The following is a 20,032-nucleotide window of genomic DNA, read 5'->3' on the forward strand; positions in this document are numbered from 1 at the left end:
CTTCACGGCCTCTTGTGAATACAGGACAGGTCACACAATTACGCCGAAATCCTGTTCGATACGCAAGATTAAACCGGCGTCCTACTAACGTATCGAGTGGTATCGGGCCAGGCAGACGAGCGCAAACTACTAGACAAGGCGCCTCTGCTGAACCCGATATCCAGACTGTACATATTTCAGGGTCAGCACAATCCGGTCAACAACCAGGATCTTCAAGCCAAAGAAGCCCACGAACGGAAGGAACACAAAATTCTGGAGTGGGACCAGATAATACGCAAATTACTCCGTCGAACAGTCAGGAGGCTCGCCACATCGCGGAAAGCCAAGGTGAGAGGTACAATTTCCTTGGAAATACTAATATCTTCGCCCCCTTAGGCTTGTATTTGAATCCTTCTCAGGGCCAGGCTCTTTCGGTATGTTATTACTGTGAGGCCCCCGGGCACCAATCCCGGAATTGCGTTGCCAAGTTTATCCTTTGGCTAAACAATGTGGTACTCACTAGAGATAGCGAATTGGGATGGATAATCCGTAAACGTGTCCGACCGGTACTGCAGCGTATTAAGGAATCCGCTGAACGCAACTGGCGTCCGTTCCTTACTAGCCATGGATTATTGACGATTTCAGACCTTGATCGGTATCTCATATCCCATGGCTCTCCCCCGTTGGCAGAAAGAACGAATCTATGTGAGGCCTATTATGATAGTATACCTAAAAACAGAGATAGAACCCACTGGCACGATAGGGGCCAATGGGGTCCCAGGGGACCACCCGAGAATCCAATTCTAAATAACAGCCAGGTAAACTGGATTGCGCCTTCATATAGACAAGAGCCGCGTCAATACGCCGCCTCTTACTGGACAGATGAGGAATTAGAACAAGGTTTACGCGTCTCAAAAAACGGTTGGGGGCGCTGATTGATCCGGTAAATCAGTTCCCTGACACAATATTACCCCAACATGTTAAAACTGTACATAATGCCTCGTTACCTTTATTTAAATTCCTTGATTCACCGGACAAACCCCTACAACCGGATTTCGCGGAATTGTTCGGTGGGCAACTTTTATACCTAGTGGATACAAACACAGACACTAAATTTCTAGCCGATACTGGCAGTATTCCCAATTTGATTATGAAAAGCGTAGTAAAAATAAATATCCAAAAAGCTGGGCTGAACGACAGCCACTTGATATGAAATTGCGCGGAATAAGAGGGTCGTCCCGAGTCGACTCCCTAGTAATAGTACCACTTGACGGACTGCAAGTTCCATTTGCAACTGGCAAAGGAGTTCCTCTTAATATAGTGGGGCTAAAATGGATTGACAAAGTACAGCAATTACCGAGTATAGATACCGAATTTAAAACTCCATCTACTGCTAATGAAGAATTGTCATTGACAACAGTGCATAGTATGACTTTATGCGAAGAAAGAAATGGAACCAGAATTGGGAACAGTCCTTGCAAAGCTGTGACCAAGGATGGGTTGGTGAAAGCTGCAGGACAAGGGAGCGCCGAGACGGCAAGGGCCGCTGGCGCTGGCGTCAAAGTGGCAAAGGCCGCTGACGTAAACGTTGAGTCGGTAAAACCCACTGACGTTAAAATAAAAAAGAGAGACTCTCTAGGTGCCGAGCATGGAAGGCCTGCTGACACCTACCGACATCGCGCCGAGCGAGGAAGTCCCGCTGACGCGAATGGAGTTCAAGCAATTGAAAGATACTCCAATGATGTAGCAAAGAAGAGCGTCGAGTTGGCAAGGGCCGCTGACGCACACGTTGGGTCGGTAAACACCGCTAGCGTTACAATAAATAAAAGAGACTCTTCAGGTGCCGAGCAAGGAAGGCCTGCTGACACCACTCGATTTCGTGCCGAGCGTGGAAGCCCCGCTGACACGAACTGTGGTCAAAGTAATAGCGGAGACCACGAGGATGTAGGCGAAACTGCTGGTGCAGATAACGGTGAGGCGTCAAAGTGGAATGACCTCACGACAGCCGCCGTTACGCCTGCTTCGCTCAATATTAATTCCAAAGCAGCTACTACTCACTTTTTGGATACTAGCCCAGAGGTGACTAAAGAGGAGTCTGGAGATTTTAGGATGCAAGTCTATCCAGAACAAGGGCCCCCGTCGGACCAAAGTTTCGGCGGCGTGACGTTAGGCATGGGCACGCGCCGAGATCAGAGGTTAACACGAATAGGTAGAGAATTCCCGCTGACGGAAAAAACCTCGCCCTCTCCCCACCAACACCAGAACCCCGATTACCGCATAAGCCAAACAGAAGGGTAAACGGTCCGGTAATCACGTACGTCTTACAAGAGGGAACCAGTCCCGAGGTAAAAACTGAAGTTGAGCTCCTGTGCGCACAATCAGTAGAGCTAGCAAAATGGCCATATAAGCCCCTTGATTTAAATAGGCCTACGCCAGAAAATAGCATTATTGTCGACAACGTATGATCAGAGGTCTATAAACCTTTTGCGAGTGAGCTGGAAGATCTGCGAGGTCATCTTAGCGCGCCCCAATCTATGAAGTACAAGTGCGACAGCGAACTAAAAGACCCATTAACTATAAGCCATTTGTCTCTGGTCCCTCTAATTTGAAAGGGGAAAGCCATACCAAGGATTTACAAGAAGATGTAACCGTGTGGTCAGCAAATATGGTGTCATGCGTGATGAAGCCAATAACGGAGAAGTACCAGCAGCACATAAAGGAACATGGCCGGGCTGATGGGAATAATACAATACATATGGAGGCCTACATTTCTCTCAGCACAAAGACGGCCGAAGATTACTTACTTCTCTTACGAGTTGCGTTTAAAATAAAGGAAGTGATTTATCTCAGCACGATGCAAGTATTCACGTCAGATGGATTGTCCCGATCCTATTGGATAGAAATGGCGGCAGGAGATGACGATCACCGTGGTGCTAATCCAAAAAGGGAAGAAGTAACCCATATTTTGAGTGAATCTCAACAAGAAAGGGTGCAACGAACATTGATGTACCATTACCGGCATGCAGAATGCCAAGACTCGACAAATGGATACCGCCCATGGGAAAACATTCATGCGATTGTACAAGGCAAACTGAAATTAAATTTTGAAATGACCGAAATAAAAGACCCCTTGATAAGTTGCGATAGGGCTGTAGTCACGACCTACGGTTTGGCCGCGGCACACCGACATACAAAACGGTCACCTCCCGCGTATAAGGAGTATAGAGGTGACGGGATACTGTACCATATGACGACCGAATCAAACGCAAAAGCCCTACTGAAGGAAGGGATCGAAAGGATGAAGCGGAAATTCGTCCACCTTGGTAAAACGAAAGCGACAAAGACGCGAGGCCGGAAAACTGTCATCAGCATGAATGCGGCGGACCTGCAGACTGAGGGTCTCGAACTTCTTCAGTCTCCGAATCCCGATGTTGTGCTGTGTGAAGGGCCAATTCCGGCGAAACTATTGCAAATGGGAGATTGAAAATATCGCGGGATGGTCGTTTCTGTGTTCACAAAATAGTTGTGTTGAACTTTCAGGGATTGGGCTGCACGAGGTAATCAGTTGGACAAAACCTAAAACGCGTCACTAGAAAAATGCTGAATAAGCAGTCGTGCACTTAATACAGTGATTCCCAACCTTTTTCCACCCGCGTACCATTTCGAGGTTTTATGAAGTGCTCGCGTACCATCTGCATAAGATACGCGTGCCGAAGGCGGTCCAAAAATGTTTTCACTATTTATGACGTCATAATCACGTCACAAAATTGGCAACAGAAGTACAAGGATATGTAAATGTTGTAGGGGTTGGGGGTGTGCAAAACTGTCCTCTCTTAAGCTGCACACTGCTTTTAAAGTCGTCGCGCAGATAAAAACGTGTGCCACGCACAAGAAAGCCGAAGTGATGACATTTTTTCAGTCGTTACGTACTGCTGTCCAAGAGAACACACAGTGACTTGGTGAGTGCGCGCAGACTCGTGAAAAATTAGACGGAACATTGGTATTCCAATTGAACTATGGGGTCTGATTCTTCATAATAACCGTTAGCACACACATACATTTATTGCTTGTTATATTAATAACGCTCTCAGCAGTTACCGAGTTGCGTTGTCGTTTTCTCAGTAGAATACAGAATCTACTGGCGTACCACCTGGAATACCTTCGCGTACCACTAATGGTTCGCGTACCACAGGTTGGGAACCACTGACTTAATACGAGAGAATAATTGATTAAAAAAAAGGATTCATGTTAGTGTTTCACATGAAAAAAATCGATTATTTCATGGGGAAACATGAAATGGGACGTGTTGCACATGTTCCGGGAAACCAGGCGAATAGTATATGTGTTCCCACGATTTAATGCAATGGCTTAGGTCATTCGGCTTTCCGCATTCTGAATTGCGTCAAATTACCGAGGCGGACTGTATATATTATATAGCGAATATATACTTTCGTCTTGGACGTTATGATGACAGTTCCATTCACTTCGAAAACGCCGTGGAGATTTTCGACAGCATTGCCAGAAGGAGAGAAAATGAACACTGCTGCCTTTCCCTGTGGAATCTCGGTAATTGTTATTACCAGCTGCGAGAATTTCTAACTGCTGAAAATTGGTATGCTGAAGCCATTCGTGTAATAGAGTCGTCCGAAAATCATATGAAAGGCGAATGGTTGAAAATAGCTACCAAAGATATGGGGAAAGCCCACAGAAGGTCGCAAAGCGGAATATGATCTTCTTGATGATACTTCTGTGAGATTCTAGACTGCTACCTATTACTGCTCGTTCGTGAATCGCGTAAAACCGGACTTATATAGTTGCAGGAATAGAAGGTGGTAATAAAATGATACGAAGAAGAAGGGGTCTGGGGCTTGAACACCATATGCGAGTCAGCAATACGGGTGGAGACTGGAAGTGTATTTTATTGTGATACATTACATATATTTGTGACAGTCATGTATAATATCCAAGTAGAACGATAACAATAAACTATAGTTATAGAGGAAATATTACTTTACAACTGTGATTTAGATTGAATTATTTGGCATATTTTTCATAATAGTTCTAATACCTTGTTTTCTTACTCGGGGCGAAGGGCTTGTTATTGCAACTGAAGAATGTATGTATAAAATTATATATTAAAACTTTTGGCGTGATGTATATTGTTGAGCTTCGTATTTTGGCAATATGAACATAACATGCATCGAAATCTTTTTGTACATAGATTGTACATGTGTGATCAATGTGGTTTTCACTGATACGTTAACTCTTAGTGCTCTGGGGAGAAAAATTTCAGAATGGCTACTCGAAAGAATAATCTATGAATGCTCGAGTCGGATCGTTAGAACTATTACTCTATTCAGATTCGGGTACTCGAGGGTCTGGCGATTGCACCAAGCGCTAATTGCAACGTAGTGGGAACAGATTGCATCATGATTTCCGATTCTCTTTACAGAGGGGCCGAGCCCACAGACGATCGCAGTATCTATCAAGACATAGATTTACATATGGCATTGGCTGACGACGGAACAAGTATTGATCTGATTAGATGTTGGCAAACATAAACTAGGCGTGCCGGATCTGGCATGACGTGACATTTCATATGCCCCGCGAATCAGTGCTGAATAAATCTTGAATAAATGCTTGTACCGTCCTTCACATTCCTACCAAAAGTTGAAATATTGTAAGACACACTATTATGGTAGCCGTACGTACTATTTTGCGTCGCAAGGAAATCAAAAGTAATGATGATGATCGATCAATCATAGTACGATAAACATACAACTTGCGAGCACTGTGTCCGTTGACAAAGTTAGAACGGGCGCTTCTCGTAAATTGCAACATAGGATGTGTCCGCCAGCGTATATTGCTGACGGAATACAATTTTACCAAGCCTAGTGTATGTGTTATGTTTTATTTAATGTAACCGTTTAGGAAACTGTGTAGCAGGGGTGCAAACTCAACTGGCTTCGCGGGCCGGATTCAAACCTTCATATCGCTGGCTATAGCCATACTATTTTCAACTGATTCCAGAATGTTGCCTCAAAATCCAAGCACTTGTATGTCACTGGTATACCTTGTTAAAAAGCCTATGTATACAATGGTATATTACATTATATTACGGGTTTATTCCTGCAACACCTTTATTCGCAAACAATGACATTGACAAAACACGATGATTGACCGATTGAATACAGTTATAAACGGTTCAGAGGTGGTCAGGTATCTTGGCGAGAAGTCAGAGCTGATGCAGCAGTGTGACCACATATTATTGCAGTATATTATTGTGTAACTATTATATTACCCATGTAACCAGCATATAAAGGTTTCGCATTTGCGTTTTCGCTTCTGTGAATAACTAAGATTTGAACCATTTTTCTATAAAAATGTGATCTCCGTGTGCACTTTTGGGCCTTCCTGGAATTGGGTGTCCATGTCAGCGTCTTGATCCTAATGGTCTGTTTATTAATGTATTTAATACCTCAAATCGCAATGATTATTAAAGATGTGCTGGATAATACTGGCATTTTCTTAAGCTACCAAGAATTGCTTCACGGGCCGGATCCGACCCGCGGGCCGTATGTTCGACACCCCTGAAGAATAGTGTCTACGACAGGGCTCTCAAACTTAAGGCACTCGCGGGAAAATTTCCTGGTTTTCGATGGCGCCGTGGGTCTCACCACCAAAGATGGGGTTATTAAATATATTTCAAAGTCGGCCTTGTTAGACGGTATCTTGCAGACTGGTATTCAACACACATGGTGAATTGGGATTTATTGTGAATTCACGCCTGGCACGAAATACATCACATTTTTAAATATTTGAATGGAATTATTGTTGTAGGCTACTTAACATATTGTCAAATAATTAGTTATAGACACCATGCTAGCGTACAAATGAATCATGGTATCGTTAAATCAGTTGGGTTATAATGTTGCAGCTAGCGGACATTTGACGTGCCACATTTGCAGAATATTTTAGAATTGGTCAAGTATTGATCCGATATCAAGGGATAGAAATAGTAGTTTAATTCGGGTTTCGGGCATACCGTCGATAACTAGGCTTGATCACGTCATTACGAAAGTGAAATTAATTCAATGTTCGAGTTACCCTAGAATATTGGAACCGATCAATAAAAGCTTAAATACAATGAGTAATGTACAGGCCTGTTTATTTTTGGATTTCGCCAAAAATAACAAAAATAGCTTAGTTTTGGATATTTTCAAATCTTATTTTTAGAGAATCTCCAAAAATAAAACCCAATATCCAAAAATAAACAGGCCTGGTAATGTACCATAGTAATATCAATCAGAAAGGTCCAATCGCCGAAGAATCCATTGGATTTACAGATGTGGAACACTACCTCAACTCATTACTTTTAATTGGCGATAACAACATGGTGATTGTTTAATGAATTTTATATAATAATTGAGCCTATACAAAGTTATTATTCAAGATGACATGGAATATTGTTTAATCGTGACATAGCTCTAAATACTCACTGTAAAATTAACATGGAATTATTTATTTTGTAATATCCCTCCATTTTTTCTTATAAGTTTTTATAACATAGACAAGCCACGGATATTCTCAAATACGTATGAATCATTCTAACGTGATATATATTTGCCATCCTGCATAATTAAAATGTAAATAAAAACAAGCTAAGTATGGCTCTTGTGTATGAGTCGGCAACTATTACAGAGATGTACAAATTTACTCACCACACACTATTCTGATGACAAGTAGGCTACACCCTCTCTCACCACTAATGAACGATGGTCAGAAACGAAATATAGGGAGTAGTCAAACAGCATATGTCCACATGCACTTAGTCAAGTAGTCATGGACTAGGACTATACTCGTATACTCTTTATTGAAGATTTGTTCGACCTAAGTGGCTGAGATCTTCATTAATAGAAATATTTTTGATTCATGTCAAGTGGCAAGCAGCGATTGGTTACATTTGCATCAATTTTATAAGTGATGTTGTCACTTATAAAATCAAACGATTTGTTTACTCTTTCACATTATCATGGAGTTATTGCACCAATTTGTGATTGCATCAGCAATGTTGCGTTAGTCACGAAGATGCATCCCGCAATATTATTCCTCTGCTACTGAATTGCAATTGGGAGTGTCAGCCGAAAATATTCGGGTTCATTTCATTGTGAATATACCATTCAGTTTGGAAATAGTTTACAACCTTATCAATATCATTAGATTCGTGACTAATAACAGTGATTGCTGGCACATACAAATCCTATTCTATTTATTATGAGTTATTTTAAGAGACCTTTGAAAGTACTTGCTTCCTTGGAGTCGGAGTCAGAAGCATTTTCACAAACTCCGACCCCGACTCAAACCAGCAGTTTTTTACGACTCCGTCTTGAAGGAGTGCTAAAAAATTTGACACTCCGACTCCATTAAGGAAAAAATTAGAGACTATTCGTAGGCGACTGGCAATCATTTCGATAACGGATCATATCCATTTCGAAAGTTTTGGCCAACCAGCGACGGTCATTTTTGACCAAGGTTTTGGCACCGCATTTTATCAGTGGTATGTTGGCCAAAAATTTACATCTTCATGTGCCCCGACGCGAAAAGGCGTTGGCCTGGAAATGAAGGAACGTGTATCATAGGCCCGAACTCGCTCGTTGCACACCCCTACACTTGTTCATCCCAACGCTCTTCGACGATGTTTTCCAGGAAAACTATAGTCGTAGAAATTGTATCATGAATTCAAACCGATTTAAGTGATACAAAATTCAGCACATTTTCATGCTCAAGCCATATTTTGTTCGTATCTCGCTTCTTGGCTATAGCAGGCTACCCGACAGTGCGACATTGGATATGTAACACCTTTTGCGAGCAATAATTTTCGTTATAGTGACTTGCAAATGTGAGTCTGTGATGATGTTATTAACTGCTATCCTCGTGCTTCGATCCAATCGAATTATATTTACGAAAATATGATGGTTGTTCATCGAAAGAAGGCATCAAGTCAATTTGACGTAATTTTTCCAGTATGTCGCAAGCTCGGACGCGCTGATGCACTATATGCCTGTTACTGCACTCGCTTTCGAACCAGGCTTTCGATTACGTAATAATTAGAGTGCGGCTGGTGAGAGACAAATGTATTGTAATAGCTCTAACAAGTGTTACATCATAACTCAAACAACTTTTTACAATTGCCTCGGTAGCCTACTATAAAAGTTAGGGAGCCACTGCACTTGAATCTCTTATTAGGTTCATTTGAATTATTTCACATCAGAAAAAGTAACAATTATTTACGATTTTTATCCGCATTCATCCGGACTTTCATCCGCACCATACGCATCACGTTCGTCATTCGCACAAGTGGGTACCATCTCACAGGTTGAGAAGCACTGCTCCACTTCAAATTGATCTATGAAATAGTTTTTTGTCTCCTCCGAAACTTCTGTTTCACTTTTTGCAACAAACATGATTATAGCATGGCGTGTCAGCGGTTGCCGACCCCTGCTACATCCAATGCTATGTATCGATATTCTCCTCCACGAATTGATCTCCTTTTAGGCACTCTTGAATACACCAATACAAGGTTCGAAAGCATGGTCATATATAAAACCAGTGGCTGTATTTGATTCCAATGATCCTGTGATTGATCTGTTGATACGTATAGCGAGCAGCAGAATAGAGCGCCTCTTGCTTTATGTCGAGTTTGGAACCGACACCATCAACACCCTAACTCCTCGAAGCATGAGTATAATGGTAGTGCTAGCATGCGAGGTCACCAATGCTTTCGTTCTGGCGTCCTCCATGTTCATCGCAATAAGCGTCGTGGCGCACGGCTATCGGAAATCGCTGTGGAATATTTCAGACCCCAAAGGCAAATTGTACATCGCGTGTACCGCGGCGATATGCGGCACAATACCGAGATTTCTCCTGGATCAAATAAACTTCCACATTCGAGACGTACCGAGGCTGTTGGAACACTTTGAACTACTGGTGGATCTTGCTAACATTGAGTGAGTTCTCGCTTATTTGGGGGACAACATATTTCTCTGGATGCGGCAGAGCGTTACTTACAGTCATAATTCGATTCGTTCTATCACGCCAAAAGGGATATATAAACTGAGCCGTTTGACTATGGGCGTGATTCTAGTGGTAGCTGCTTTTTTCTCGTACGTATACGTGGCACCGCCTACTTATGAATCTAACGGCGAATTTTGCGTTGGCATGAGAATAGCGACCATGTCGCGTGAGGTCAGAGCGCTTGTGGGCGTTAGAAAGTATATATTTGGCGCCATGCAACTATTCCTTCAACTATTACTGTTGTTTCTCGTTATTTACCCAATGTATCGAACTCGGAAAAATGTGAGCAATGGAGTCAACAATCGCAAAGACCCCATCACAGAGGTCATCCGTAGATGCGCGCATCCACCATTGTTGCTGTGACATCAGATTGCTTGGCTCTACTGATCATGGCTCTAACGCCGTGGAGAGCTCCGACTCTGATATCCGACGTGTTCTACAATGCGACCATAGTTATCAACCAATGCGGCATCGTTTATAATTTTAATGACGTCGAAGATATTCTTTTCTTTTTTTGTAAAATAGTAAAAGCGAGGATCCGTGGATCACAGCAGAATTTAGCTAGTAACCCGGATGTGATTGAGTGTACCAGCAGTTAAAGAGTCAGCCAGCGTACCGCCCATATATATGCATACTTTTTTTTATTATTATGTAGGTCAGTGGTTCCCAAACTTTTTCGGTGTGAGGGCCAAATTTAGAATTTCAGAGTACCGTCGGGGCCGCACGAATACTACGGCTATGAAACGGACCCAATCAGTCGTCGTGACTATTTCGGAGTATTTTTATTGCCCTGGCGAACTATACAGTGTACACTGTTTACCGCTACTTATCTGCTGCATTGGGTGTCCGTTGAGTGAATCAGCTTTTCTCGCCTAAACGCGCGAAGCGCGACAAATTTCTTTAGTTTCATGACGGAATCGGTCAATATGATCGGGAATTGCATGCATTGCTATCAATTTTCTTCCTGTATCTGTTCACGTAATCTGATTTACCGGTAGAGCTGAGTGCGGTGTGTTTGAAAAGGTATAGCCCCCCTTAATAGTAATTAAACATCTCCGGGGGTATACCCGTTGGCAGGAACGTAACAGCACTTTGTCAGGACCCCGGGCTCCCATAGGGTGATAAACTGACCCCGCATCGCGTTGTTCGCTTTTGCCACGAAATTAAAGTTGTACTGTTTAGTGAGACAGCGCGACGCGGGAATATTTCGATAATTCATGATAGAATCGGTGAATAAGATCGGGAATTGCATGGTTGTCCTCTCTGCCCACGTAATCAGATTTACTGGTACAGCTGAGTGAGAGGTGTCTTTGAAACTGCAGACCCCGTAAAATTAAACATCTTGGGGCGGGCGGACCCCTAGGTATGACTTCGTTACATAATGTTATTTCGTGACCTCCTGTCTGCTATATTAAAAAATGTAGAATTGCCCAAACCTACTAAACTGAAAGATCGCATGATTTCAGATTGATATTTCTTCACTGGCATATAATTTTCTTTTCTGCGGGATGGTATTTGTCTTGTGAGGTTCAGATTGCCAAGACAAGACCATTCGGCGCCAGTCATTTAGGCCCCTATATGGACAATTAAACCTATATGTATTTGTATATATAACGAAGTTTTTAGTATTTTGAAGTTTTTGGTCAGCATAAAAGCAGTCCTTTACGGCCAAGGCTTTCTCGCGGCTGATCGTTCGGAAACATTTCTTGCAGTCACATGTTACATGGCCTAAAACTTTATATGTCTTGGTGCTTTGTGGTGCGGTTATGGCCAACGCTGATATGCCCATTTCTATAAATCTTGCGTATTTTTTTCTTGGGGAAGAGTACCCAATAATCAAGATATGAAAGATAAGAAAGATTGGAAATATTTTTGAAAAAGTTGCATAAATTTTCAAAAAATACTCTATAATTTATGCTAATTCACGAAATAAATTTGGCCCCTTCGAGCTCGGCCCCCCTCAATTGGGGGGTTTGGGGTGCTGCAGTTACGACCCTGACTATAGGACTACCAATTATGCTGCTTTTAGCCGGCTAAGCAGCATGCATCTCTGCGCATTCAACCGTGAGTCACGTGTTGCACATCTAGTTATCGTAGGGTTACCATACGTCCTCTGTTAAGATGATTTTTCCTCTCTTTTGATTTTTGTCCTCGGAGGACGCCCAAATGTCTTCTTTTTTGAGATTTTGTCTTCTTTTTTGAGGATTTTGGTTACATATAGAGCCAAATTCGACTGATATACATTAAGTCAGCACTGTAGGAACGCTACGGCGACTATTTCGGGAGCTGGACCGGAAAGTTTACCGTTTTTTCAGTCAACCACCTGTTAATGTGAAAGAAAAACTGTATTTTCCGAGAGTTGAGCCTCTTTTTTCTTTTATAGTCAAGCAACCACGAAGTGGGAAAAATTTACTATTTTTCCAGGATTTTCCTCCGGTTCTGAAAGTTATCAATACCTATTTATATCTATAGCTACAGCTCGTTCACCTGGAAAGTTAGGGCACATTGCATTGAAACAGCAGTGACGTAACGTTAGCAGTCTATACTCACAACTTTCCTCCAATTCTATAAATAAAAACTACAGAGGCCAAGCCAAGCAAGAGTATTTTATAAATAGAAATTTTATTTTTTATCATAAATCGATTTCTTAAATATATTTTGGGGGCCGCGCTTGGGAATCACTGATGTAGGTCATGGCTACTCAACCGTTGAGCAGGGGTCCGTCTGCTGAACTTTTCTGTTGAGAATCCGGACACTATCTGTCTCAGTATTTATTATCTCAAGAATTCGCAGTTCGAATTCCCACTCTACTTAAAGCTGCGAGTCCTCGTTTTCAAACATTACGTAGACTATATAAAGATCAATTTCCTATCTGTATGACCATTGATAACCATCATCACTGCCTTTGACTCGATCTCACCACTTTAGATCCAAAATTAGAACTAGGAATACAAAATGCTAATTATCCCGCTATAATCGTGAGTAACAAAGCTTTGTTCGCCATTAGCTTTACCAATTAATACATTTGTATTGTACGGGATTTGTATATAGTTCTAACGTATTATCGTACATTTGTATGCCTGTAAATTAGTTCACGAGAGTGAAACGGACCTAAGGAAATTTTAAATTTTGATTACTGAATCTTTGCTCGACATAATTGAGTAATGAGTATCCCTGATATAGATTGAGAGTGCGTCCTTGCTTATTTTGACGTTCTTCTATGTTCAATATTCATTACATCACATTGTATCTCGTGAATCGCATCGTCAATTGTCTATCTTGGACGGATGGAAATAAATGGACTTCTGATTGTGATTACGGTATATCCTCAAGTGAGAATGACTGTGATTTTCTGCTGGCAAACGAAATATACACAGGCAACATAGAGTAAAAATAGCAGTCAAATATGTGGGTATAGCGTGGGCTCGTGAGCTTTTCACTGCCCCTTCTCGATCATGGGAGACTTCGCCATGCTGAGGATGACTGCACCCGTTCATTTACAGTTCGGGTCTCATTGCACCCCAATTAAGTCCGTCGTAGTCGGTCTCTTTCACCAAAAAAGAAACATGAGAGTGCGCGCGTTTTAGACGTAACAAATGAGAAAAATTGTCCCACTCAAGCTTTCACAGGCGGAGAGATCTAGACTCCAGAGTTCAGGCCATACCAGAGCATTTGAAGGCGCATGAGTCAAATACGTCGGGAATAGTAGCTTGGAATTTAGAAAACAAATCGTATTTTTTAGTGAATTGCGTTCACTTTGAAGCCGGTTCTGTGCTCTCACGTGCACCCATGTAGTCCAAATATGAAACCTCCAACACATTATTATACTGAACAATTCATTATGTCACCATGGAAACAAACAGGGTATAAATTAAAGATTATACGAAAAGAGTAACGATGAATTCGAATACAACAAATATATACATAAAAATATACGACACTAACACGGGATAATTGCAGGTTATTGAAAATTATTTTAGAATGGATAAATCCAGCTTAAATTGACTGTTTTGGTAGGCCTACAGTATGGTTGTCATACGACCAGAACTTCCCGGGCATGTCCGGAATTTTGCTGTTCCAACTGCGTCCGGGAGGAAATTCTAAACTATGACTAAATGTTCAGAATTTTGAAGGCTTGAAGTATGCTTATAATTTTTTTTTAAATCAAATACATGAAAAACTATATTCTTGGGCAGATTTATACCACATGAAATTTTTCTTCACCCTGCGCGCGATATAGTGTCACATATATTGATTTTAATATGGAGACTATACCTCCCTCGCAAAAACTGCGTATCAAATATACTGAAATCAGTTTCATTGTAATCGAAAATATAGGCGAACGGTATATTCCTGGAGTCGGTTGAGGCCGTTTAAATGTCCTTTTCAAATATAGTTGTTTTAAAACTGAGATTCGTTTGCCTTTATTCTGGGGTTTGCGAAGACAGAACGTAGTCAGCTTCCGAAATAGGCCGCGAGTATAAGTACGGGCCAAGTTGCTGGCCTTTTTTTAATAATCAGGTTGTCAAATTTTAAGTTGGCAACGGGACATTTTCAAATTGGAAATTGAGTCCCGACCATAAAAGTTGGAGACCACTGGATGCGTGGTGTTTATATAGCTCAGTGGTGCTCACTTGCATTAGGCTGATAAATAATGAGGGTTGTAAGCAATTCACAAGGCGCCGAGTCACAAAGTCAATTTCACTTATATAGTTTTGACTCGAGTCAAGTCAAGTCAAGACGAGTCATTTTCAATTCACCGCAGAGTCCAAGTCAGCGAGTTGAGGGACGAGTCCGAGACGTGGTGTTAAGACTCGAGTCGGAGTCCAAGACGTTGTGTTGGCTGCTCAGTTCCCAGGTAAAGTCTTAGTAAACCCCCTTTTTATAACCTTGCTTTGTGATATCGAATGGTTCGCATTTAAAATATATATTAATTTTCCTAACTCTTAGCAGTTTCTCACGTCTTTTCAAGTACACGTAGGAATAGACCAAATCCAAATAGTGTCGCTACTTTGCTATTCTTCGAAATTACAATGAAATGTCGGTTTTGGCCGTCTGAGTCTCGAATCATCTGACTTGGTTCGAGTCATGCGCAATGACTCGAGTCCAAGTCAAGTCAATACAGAGATTGACTCGAGTCGAGTCATTTCCGTATTTCGGGAAAATGACTCGAGTCAAGTCGAGTCATCAGAAAATCGTGACTCGAGTCATTACAACTCTGTAAATAATGTTATCGGTGTGACATGAACATGAGTTAACGATGTAAAATTACGTTCCCTCCATTTTCGAAGTTATCATCCTACACCAGCTCTACCGCTAACTCTGATCATGTGGGAGTACAAGTTTGGTTTATTAGGTGCTGTGAGAACTATAAGAAGTATTTGAGAAGTTATTGCTGCACTGCAAGGTGCGATGGTTTTTGAAAGGAAGCTGTCTTTCGTGATTTTACTCTCTGTTTTTAATGATCGTGGATTTTTCACTGTATTGCGACCATATGGCCTCGGACACGACGTTCTGATTTCGAGAAAATATATCGCTTTTACTTGATCTGACTTGAGTCGAATATATCCGTTCTTGGCAATGATGAAAACTGAGATGAAAGGTTAAAACGGCACTGTCCGAATTCAGTGAAGAGCCAGCGATAACACCGAAATTTAATGAAATCAACTTTTCCAATTGCAAAGCTTGCCGGAGCTTTATACCGGTCCAGATCGTATGCCCGAATTTTCGTTGAAGTGAACAGAAATAACCACGAAAAACTGTATGTGGATATGATCAGTTATTGTTTGAAGGTCTGGTTTGTGTGACCGCTAAGTAGTTTTAAGAGACCGCAAGAAAGAACTGCTTTATACTTCGATTGCTAGGTTTATCAGAGGATAAGCGTTTACGTTAAGACATTTTAACCTGAAATAACTCACAGAAACTCAAAATATTTAAGTTAAAAAGTAGAAGCAGTATTTAAGAAATAGCCTATCCTCAATTTTTATCGCCAACTTCATATAATGCCAAAAATATTCTCCCACCTAAGAGAAGCTTCGTTAGTACGTCGCGAACAATCGTTAAAACTAAGCGTCAGGTTGAGTAAATACGTTTATGACATCATAAGCTTCATAATAATCATTTTAAGTCAGAGAAGAGTCAGGAAGGAATAGAATTACCTCGAATCTAGGTTTCACAGGAAAAGCAATTACCACGTTATTTCTGATTTCAAAGATTATACTGAAGGACAAACATTAATCTCTAAAGATGCCGTACAAACCTAGGAATTTAAACTACATACAAGCAACGCAACGTAAAATGAAATATTCGATAGGGCAGAGCTTAAATGATTGTGAAGTGACAGCGACCAAACAGCCTGCCCAACACGCCAACCGCCAAACAAGTTTGCTGCAAAATCAAACAAAGTGTGCTTGTTGGATTCTGCTTGTTATGTTTCAACACGTAAAAACTGGTCATTATGCGCCTTAAATAAGAAATAAACACGCAGGTACACTTAATATGTGAATAACTCTTTGATCCAGCTGTTAGCTGTAACTGCACTTATTCTTTTTTCCATAGGCTATATGTTCGTGTTATCGACAAGACATAGCGAGACACAACCATTACTTTCCTACTGTAGTTGCAAGTCCAAATTTTTGGAAGCCGCTGGAGGAATTTTGGGGACCATTACTGTCCCCCAAAACACCTTATAAGAAACAATGGATATGGTAATTTGATATAACGCGATGTTCAAGCGAGAATCCTTACCGGATAATAATTTATCCATTCTGTAAAGTTTCCTAGCATGAAATGATTAGGGAGCTGATAACATTGTAGAACAATTTCGAGTTCAATCGTTCTAGGTACACAATTATAGCAAACAGAAATAGTCTAACTGGTTGAATTCTTACTCGTTGTCCTTCCCCCCCCCATTGCTTTCAATGACTTGAAAAAGTTTCTGACTCACACAATAAACCTGGTACGTTATTCGTTGTTCAGAGGGGTTACAGTAGCTCAGAAATGTTTGGGAAACACTGCGGATTACCATATATTGAGATCCTAAAAAGAGGACATTCTGAAACATCCGGCACCGGACAAGAAAAATGGTGATTTTGAAAATTTGCCCACCGATAGCACTGTGTTGACTTAAAAAGAGGTCATCACTTTCACTCGAATCCCGATTCACCCGATTATTTTTACTAAATTCTGATGATTTTTCATGGCATTTTAATCCTTTTCAGAGAATAAGAGGACAAATTTCCAAATAAGAGGACATTTGGGCGTCCTCCAAGGACACTTTACATTTATTGAAAAAAGAGAACAAATTCTCTTAAAAGAGGACGTATGGCAACCCTACTCTACACGTTATTATTTGCTGTACAGCAATTCCGATCTTGCTCCCGCCGGTGCGATGTACAGTACATTACATATACCATTTTCACGCAACAACCCCGGTGTACCCCTAACGTCAGGTCACTGCAAAGTGCTGGATTAGTGCTAGATTAAACCCAATCGGCCTTTTCATCACGTAATAACGATTCAAAAGCGAGAAGATCGCTTTTCGCGACTTTGTTATCATTATTAATACGATTTGCACTCACTAAACTTTGAAAACATGAGTCAAGATTCTATTATAGAGTACTATTACTCACAACCCATAGGTGGCAGTGAATTTAACCATTATACGCTAACTGTCATTTCAGGAAGTAAATGGATTATACAGGTACGGTTCGGAGAAATTAACAGCATTTGTGTTCACAAAAACAATCAAATCTATGAAGGTCCGCTGTCGTGAAAAGCGTAGTAAGTTTTTTTTAATTGTATTCTGCAACTGAACTATTTAGTAGTACTTGAGAACATGTAGTTCGATAGATAGAGTCGTAATCAGAATATCAGAACCTTCGAAATCGTCGCCGGTTTTAGCACGTAGGACAGGTGTTCTCAACCTTGGGGAGCGCGGGAGGCAACCCCAACAGATTATTTGGTGGTATGGTCGGTTATGAATGTTGCTGAGAGAATAAAAAATATGAAATTGGGTCTATAAAGAGAGAAACACGCGTGTATTGGAGGTAAATCGCGCAGATCGCGAAATATTTTTTCAGGTGACCGCTTCTTCGCGCCCCCGTTCGGATGTTTCACGCCCCACAAGGGGGGCGCGCCCCCAGGTTGAGAACCCCTGTCATAAAAAAAATCCTAAGAATTAGAAGCATAGTCCCTTTCGCCCTCTGGCTAATAAATATAGCACAATAAATTAATTCGTGACTTTTCGTTTTGACAACATTGCCAAGTTGGCATAATGTTTCTAGCTCTGGTAGCGGTTCACTAAATATAAAGCATGCTCCCTTGCGATCTCTTTGACTTGAATCAATGACATTGGAATGTTTTGTCACCATTTGAAGAATGTTGAATTCAAAATAAAATAAATACTTTCACTAGAGTCCTCGTTGTGATAGATTAAGCACGACGTTGGCCCGCTTAAGAGAAATTTGGTCGAAAGTGCTGTCGCGGACCCAGAACCGTCTTGGGAAATGCACTTTTAGCACATCTGAACTAGTGGAGGCGGAATTTGTATGTAAAGGACAGATTTAAGATAGTATATGAACATACTTCCACAAAAATCCAATCAATAAGTACATATTAGGTTCGGAAATAACTATGATTGACTGCTTGACAGTTCGGACATGAAAAATTTAGTAAATCCGTTACAACTCTTAAGCAAAATTCACCCCTAACAATTACAAAATTCCCTCCGGCTGGGAATCACTGCACTAGACTATCGCAAAGAGCTAGGTGTTTTGAGAATATCAATGCTGATCGATTCTCCCTTTTAAATTCCGCGAAATCGAATTGATAGTATTAATGCCAACGTTTCCGAGAAATAAGGACGCTGTAACTTCTAAATTTGTCAAATGTACCTAGTACTTGTGATTAAAACAGAGTCGCAGCCAAGCAATTGCAAGACGTCAAAACGTAAACATTGAACTATAATATAGTCTATAGAGTTTTATTCAATCGCGGAATCAATGAAATCATAATAGCATTCGGAATCACATTCGATGGACATTTCGAAAGTCGTTTCCGCGAGTTCCATTCTTGTATCGAGGGATCAATAACCAGCTCTGCAAATCTGGAGCTTAGATAACTAAGACTCTCGTATGAAATTAACATTATAGACACGCATTCGACATTATTCAACTACCATCAGCATCCCACTATACATACTGCAATGTATCGAAATCATCAATGGTAGTTTAGGTAGGTTAGTGTTGTGAAAGTTGCATCATGCAACTCTATTTCTAATCCAGCCAAGGTAACTTTTAATACGGCGCGAAATTAAAATAACTGTAAATGTAACTTTTGGCGTCATATGGGCGTGGCAGATAGGATAACGCGGTGCAATATGATTGAGTGCCATAAACGTGCCAATCTCACTACTCGCGTACCCTTCATGCTCGAGAACGCCCGCCGTGGAGCGTTGGTGTCCACTTTGGGAACCACAGTTATATAGGATTTTATATCACACGGCTTACGCGGATTGGAAAAGTTTGGTGTAAATTGTGGACTATCAGATAGAACGAAGCAAGTAGCCTTTTGCAATGCCATGCGTACACCGTGACGTGCTATATATACCTCGTAAATATGAAGGCTGTGGACCATGGAGTCGATACACTTTATCACCAACTCCGACTCCAACTCCAGACATATTTAATAAACCGACTCTGACGGACTCCAGCTGTGATTCTTAACATTTTCTTCACGGAACTCCGAATCAGACATCCCTTTAAAATCTACCTAATAAATTTTACGTTTATGATACTTTTGGGTAATTATCAAGTCGATCAACATCATATCAATTGACCTCACTCTATGCCAGTGGTTCCATACATCGTGCCCTGGGGGCGTTCGAAAGCGTGAAGGGGGCACTGGCCATGAAATGGAAGATTGGGGCGCTGGGTATAAAATTGAGCGGTGACAGCATATGGGGCGGTGTAGGTTTTGA

Source organism: Botryllus schlosseri, chromosome 4 (genome assembly GCF_051294905.1).
Source record: "Botryllus schlosseri isolate E-star chromosome 4, Bs_hap1, whole genome shotgun sequence".
Classification (NCBI taxonomy): Eukaryota; Metazoa; Chordata; class Ascidiacea; order Stolidobranchia; family Styelidae; genus Botryllus; species Botryllus schlosseri.